This window comes from Oryzias melastigma, linkage group LG17 (genome assembly GCF_002922805.2).
Source record: "Oryzias melastigma strain HK-1 linkage group LG17, ASM292280v2, whole genome shotgun sequence".
In the NCBI taxonomy this organism is placed as follows: Eukaryota; Metazoa; Chordata; class Actinopteri; order Beloniformes; family Adrianichthyidae; genus Oryzias; species Oryzias melastigma.
In genome coordinates, this window is record NC_050528.1 from 17,640,381 (window position 1) to 17,647,331 (window position 6,951).

Genomic DNA, 6,951 nt, shown 5'->3' on the forward strand with positions numbered 1-6,951 from the left:
GTCTGGATGTTTGCTCTTCTGAGGCCCCTAATGGACTAATGCAAAGGTGTCCCCTCCCCCCGACCATCCTACCCATCATACCTCATGTTCAGTGTCTTCAAATGTATTGTGCTGCTGCTGTTATTTTGTATTTTTTCTGCTTGTATCCAAACATTGTACACAGTGTTAAGATATGACCTTTTTTTGGCCACCCTATGCCCTAGCCCCCCTCTTGTGGCCTTCTGTTCCCATGCTAATAAGGGGCCCCGGCCAGTTGGTTGAACCTTGAATTGTCTATGTCAGATGTCTGCAAGCTGCAGCTCCGGAGCCACATGTGGCTTTTGCTTTTAAAATTGTGAAAAGTATCTGTAATGGAAAAAGTAAGTAGTAAAAATTAAAAAAAGTAAATGAACTTAAACTTTATTCAACTCAATCATAAATAGTTGAAGAACGTATGAATCATTCAGTGAGGATCCTGTAACAGTAGCTGTAATTCTTCATCAATCCTTTGTAGTTTATCAATGTCATATTCACACGTTTGGACTTCACTTTGAGCTTCATTTATCATAGAAAATCAATTTATTGTCAGTAACCAGAATAAAAGGTACGTTAAATTATAATTCACTGGATTATAAAGCAAATTTTCTTTTCTTTTCTTTCTTTTTTTTTTTTTTACAATTTCAAGGATTTAAAGTTAATGGTAGGGGTAATTTAATTAGCTCAGATTTAGTTTTTGTTGGTTATATTTATGTGACTGAAATGCATCAGAAACAGTAAAATAAACATTTTTTTTAAATCATTAATGACTTTGCACTTCCTACTGCATTTGCTGCACTGACATGATCCTATGGTAGGATGTCTTTTATTTTGAAAGGAAATCATGCAAAGCACTGCCAAAAGTAATAAACAATTTCATTTTTTTAAAAGCTTCTTTCTCTTCATGTTTATGTTTTATTTATGCCAAAAAAAACCCACAATAGTTAATTTAGATGTATCATGTCAGTATCAAAAGATAAATATAAATCAGAATCTTATTTTTCTAAAGGGTGAGTGAAGACCTAAATGGCTCTTCAAGGGTTGAAGGTTGCAGACTCCTGGTCTATGTGTGCCTCTCTGTTTGTCTTGTTCTGGGTCGTACTGAAATGTACGGAAAGTATTGGGAATCTTAATTAAATACAAAAAAGTACATACGAACAGACCCCCCCCCCACACACACACACACATGTGGACACACACAAACAGATACACACACCCCTGTGCACACACACACACACACAGACATACACACATTCACGTACAATTCTTCTCAGAAACGAGTGATCAAAATGAGTCTTTACAGGAGTCATTACAGGAACCTGAACCAAACGGAGAAGAGCTGAGGTGTCACATGACTCAGGTAATGTCAGAGTTCATCGTTAAGCCGTCAGACAGAAACCTCTAGACAAAAATAAATCCATGAGGGAGTTTATAGAGAAAAACAACTCTAAGAAAAAACAGATTAAAGACTTAGAAAACATCAAGGTCATTCCTTGAACTGTTGAACAAGTGTTCTGATGAAATACAAGAAGAAAGGTTTTGGAAAGTTTGTCCATAAACATCATCAAAGTATTGCTGCACAGTCAGAAAAAAGAGGTTTGGGGGAGGTGATGATGTGGAGCTGGATGACCTGATCCCAGAGGATTTATGATAGTTCTTGTTCAGAGGGTCATTTGTGAACCTGAGGCCTGATTCACATGCAGGTTTGCTCCAGATCTTCTGTTTTGGACCAACTTCAACTCAGAGAATGTCACAAAAGGATGTCCCATCTGTGTCAGCTGTCAAGAGTTGTTTTTCCAGCAGGGGGAGCCGGTGAGATTTCTGGGTTCTCATTTTTTTTGTGAGCAGGAGCGCCATCAAGCGGCTTCTTCATGAACTGCTGCTGAACTGTTGAGAGAGCGGAAGTGTGCGGGTTCTAGCACGGCTCTACTGCAGATTTGCACCAGTTTCTTCATGCAAACTTGCTAAAAGAGCAGCGACAGACACTTTAGTTTGCACATGACCTAGTTTGTCGAAGGATGGATAAAGATAATAAAATGAATAAAAGAGGAATACATTTGACAAATACTTAAATACAAAATCATATTATTCATTGGTTATTATCAGTGAATTATTAGAAATGTATTTTTCTGTAACTTTGAAATGTTTTTCAATGATGTGGATTTACACTATGACATGATCCAAGATCAGGATGCTCTAATGTGGAGTAACAGCACCATCTTGTGGTGTTTTACTAACATTAACATTCAGTTAAAATCAGTAAAGTACATGCTTCAAAGTTGACTTAAGTAAAGTGTCCTTAGGAGTCAGTGTGTGTCATTGTGAAATGTGCTGGGTGGACCTCAAAATATTCAGTATGAAGTAGTTTACCCTGAACTGTTTGTGATAGGCTCCAGCCACCTCCATGGCTCCACACAGGGATGGAATTGGTATTTTCTTCTTACTAGTCCTGGACAGACAAAAAAAAGAAAACAATTTACATGTTTACATGTGAGTTTTTATACTGTGTTGTCCACAGTCTTAAAATTTCCTGCGTGCCACCCCAGATCTCAGAGATTTGCCCATTTTTCACCCGCAGACAAGACATCCTGTTGACTGATGTAGTACCTTATTTTCTCTGCTATGGTCTTCCTTTGGGCCTCTTTCCTGGTTGCTCCAGCCTCAGGATCTTTTTACCAACATAACCTCTGATTCAACCTCTTTTTCTCACTAGTCCAGACATCTCAATCTGCTTCCCTGCGTTTATCTCCAAAACACAACATGAGCTCTTCCTTGGATGGACTCATTTCTAATTCTATCCATCCTTGTCACTCCCAAACAGAACCTCAACATCTTCTTCTCTGCTACCTTCAGTTCTGCCTCTATATTCTTTCTTTCTATGCCTCTAAATCAGCAACATAGCTGCTCTAATCACTGTCTTTTACACCTTTCCTTTCATTCTTGTTGAGACTCGTTTTGTTGCACATCACACCGGAAACGTTCTTCCACCCCTTCCAACCAGCTCCAGTAGATGGCAGTGTTGCTTCATAAATGAACGTGCACACTTGCTCTTTCATGGACACTCACACAAAGAGGTCTAATTAATTTTTCACTTTTGTTTAAGAAGATCTGTCTCCTAAGAGGGAACCTTTATCTGCTTTACTGTTTCATCTGGTAGAGGTGAGTACTTGTTTGATCTGACTTCTCTCTTTGGTCCCTCCCATTTCTTCTCTTTGACTCCATCTCTTACTCTCCCTCTTTTTCTTTTCTGGATAACTCTCCGTCTTGATTTCAGCTACACACCTGTAAACAACTAGGGTCATTTTAGGATAAATTGGGAGTTTTCATCCCCACTGTTGCTGCAGATCTTGAATGTAGTGCATTCATATTATTATTATTATTATTATTGTGATTCATTAATTGTGACCTGTAATTACCTACTTAACCTACTTAATCGCACATATTTTTACCTAGTAATTCCTGTAAAAAGCACAAGTCTGGGGTATTTTCTTTAAATATGTGATATTGTGTCACAGTAAATGATTAAAAAAGGCTAAAAAGTGGCTTTATGAAGCTTTTTGCATTATAACAGACTTCCAAGTTTACTTTTACACCACCAAGGGGGGATTTTTAAATGAGGCCTTTAAATTTTTTCAGGACCATCACTTTCTTTAGAGGGAATAGTGAGAGAAGTGCCATATATGGAGTGTGCACTGAGGCTGTTAACATGACAACGCCATGCACCACGTTTTTAATGGTCTGCTTTCTGTGAAAAGCTAAAACGTATGACAGGACTGCAGTTCTAATATTTGATTTACTGTTAGGACTAGGGCTGTCAGATTTGTCACGTTAAAATCGCGTTAATCTGACATGTGCTTGACGCCGACAATTTTTTTGACGCATTAATCGCGGATTTTCTCATACGTGCCTTTCCATACCGCGCTCGCGGGCGTCCCGCCCTTTAACTCACCGGCTGCTCTCACTAGATCACGGGCGGGTCTCCAACCACCGAGCTGCGAGCTAAATCCGGCCGGCGCTAGGACCTGGAGAGCTCCTGCACTCTAACCCGGCTCCGGTTCGCGTCCAGTACCACGTCTGGTGGTACCGGCTCGCGTCCGGCGCCGCGTCCCGAGAGCTGCGGACCCTCGACGTTCTGAACAGCAAGAGCACCTGGGGACGTTTTAAATGTTCTGGAGGTTTCAGCGTGATCCAGCCCCAGCATAGCGGTCTGTCTGCCGGCATATTCATCACGTGAACTCCGCTGGACACGTCGCTGCATCGAGCTGCAGCCAGAGAACACGGCCGCAGTAACAGACTGTCAAACTCTCCGCAGTGTACCCCGCTTTTCTCAGTCTTTAATGTTTTAAAAAACAAAAGTTAATTGGAAATGATAAATCTCTATTTCATTTATTACTGTAGTTCAGCAGAGGAGGAAAAGATTTGGTCCTGACAAAAAATGAAGATGAAAGTGTTATGGAAATTTTATTTTTGATGTTTTATTTTATTTTACTGAACATTGATTGAAGTTTTGAATTTAAAATGCCCTTCACTTGCACTTGGGCTTTTGTTAGGCATTTTATGTTACAGCCTTTTATTGTTAAGAAAGTTCATCTCAATACAATGTTACAAAAAATGTATTTTTGATGAAAACTATATATTTTACCATTCTTGTTTTCATAATTAATGTAGAACTGCTAAATTCCACGAAACACACATTTTTTCCTTAAAAAAATGCCACATATGAATTTGCCATTAATCGCAAGTTAACTCAGGACAAAGTGCGATTTAATCGCCTGACAGCTCTAGTTAGGACATTAACAATTAACACCATAACACCATAATTTGACGCTCCTATATCTATGTAGGGCTGTCAAATTATTGCATTGATCACGATTAATTAGCATTTTCTTTTTTTTTCTTTTTTTAATAACATTAATCTCTTGCTTCCATAAAGTCCATTCATATCTGACATTGCATACCTGGAAGAGCATTACCTCACTCATAATTTGGTAATTTACAAAAAAGATAAATATTAAATCAACTATTTGAACTTTTTTTGGTTAATTTGGTGTTTAGTTAACATTTTAGCTGCTATCAGCTTCAACTTTCTCAGCTACCAATTTCAGCAATTTTAGCTATCAGCAGTAGCATCCTTAGCAGGCAAATTCAGCTTACAGCATTCACACTAGCATTATTGCAGGTAATGCTATATATCTAGTTCATAGTTATGTCAAAAAGTTAAGTTTTAAAGTTTTAAAAACATGTTCAATAAATGTTTATCCTGTTCGGCCGGTGACCTAAAGTGTGTTTTGGATTTTGGCCCCCTGTGCGATTGAGTTTGACACCCCTGATTCAGTCCACCCTCTGATGCCTTGAATTTGGACCAATCAGGTTATATTTTTAGTCATGTCGATTTATCATACTCTGCTTGAAGGACAAATGTGAACCATAGGCTGTTCTTTGAGCGGGATATGTATGAGTGAGTTTGATAGTGTGTATATGTGGGTGAGAGTTTAATAGTATGTATGAGAGCATAATAGTGTTTGTAAATGACTATAGTATGTGTGTAGGAGTAGAGTGGAGTCTGTGCGATAAAGTATGTATTATGTCTCATACAGCCTCTCATATATAATGGGTTCCTGTGGAGAAGCAACGCTGATATTCTTTAAAGTGGACACATTCAGATCATCTGAGATTCATTTTCTATATGGTTCCTTTGGAAAGTGCAAACAGGGAAAAGATTGAAATAGTTCTACTTGAGATCTCTGGTGATATCTTGCAGACACAAGACCATCTGAGAATTTGACTTAACTTGCTTGTTAACTGGCAATCCTGCATGACTTACATGTCTGGTATATTATTTTTCTTCCATAAAAAAATCCTCTAAAGAAGTTAGAATATTGTTTACTTGAAGTCTTCATGTTTGTTGACACTACACATAGTTCTGTTTCAAGTTGTGGTTTTTGTGTTGAGGTTCAGAGGATCAGCTGTGACCACAAAAGATCTAGAAAGAACTGTGGGTAGATGAATCCATCTGATATGAAGTTGTGCTTTGAATACCACTTCCCTCCTCTTTGAAGAGTTGTCCTATATTTGTGCTTAGGTTTTTGTACAGCCTCTTCTACACTTTGGATCACTGTGGTGTTACTAGAAAACAGTAGTAGAGAGCTGTGTCTGCCAGGGTTAGCTTTGTGATGATCAGTTCAGTTGAAGTGTCTTTTGTTCTGGATTCATATCGTTTATCTGAAAATTTTCTAAACCAAGGGTTGCATTTTCCTTCTTTCCAGAATCATGTTTGAACCAGTGAAGTTCAGGGTGGCTGTTATCAGTCTGATAGTTATATTTTAATGTTAGAGATTCTCCTTCATTTCCTGTAAATTGATCCCGATAGGTAAATATTGTGGATATTCTTAGAAGACCCAAAGTGCTTTATAAGGACAGGCCCATTCACCCATGTACCCACATATACACAAACTACTTGAAAAGTAGAATGGGGAAAGCATAATCCTCACCCCTTTTTTCCACTCAGATACCATGTGGTTTTACACTTTGTGTACATTCATCAGTAACCATGATATCCTCCAGTGCATTGAAGTTGGTCAACGTTGAAAGTGGTCTCTTCATCCATAGTGTAGCTCCATCTGTATTGCATCATACCTCTCCATGGTCTGTTCAAACTGAGTGAGACATCTTCAAAATCCTATTTCCAAGGATAGAAATTGTGTTTCACAACCATTAAATTAATATTTTATGTTCTGTGGCAACAAATTATGAACTTGAGGGGAAAATATTTTATTATTCTTTAATGAAATGTCCAGGACTCCATACTTATCAGTTCAATGACAGTACAAGCTATGCTTTCAAACTGTGTGATAACTTCTAGTGGTTGTTCTAGAGCAGTGGTCCCCAACCACCGGGCCGCGGACCGGTACCGGGCCGCAGACCCATTGCCACCGG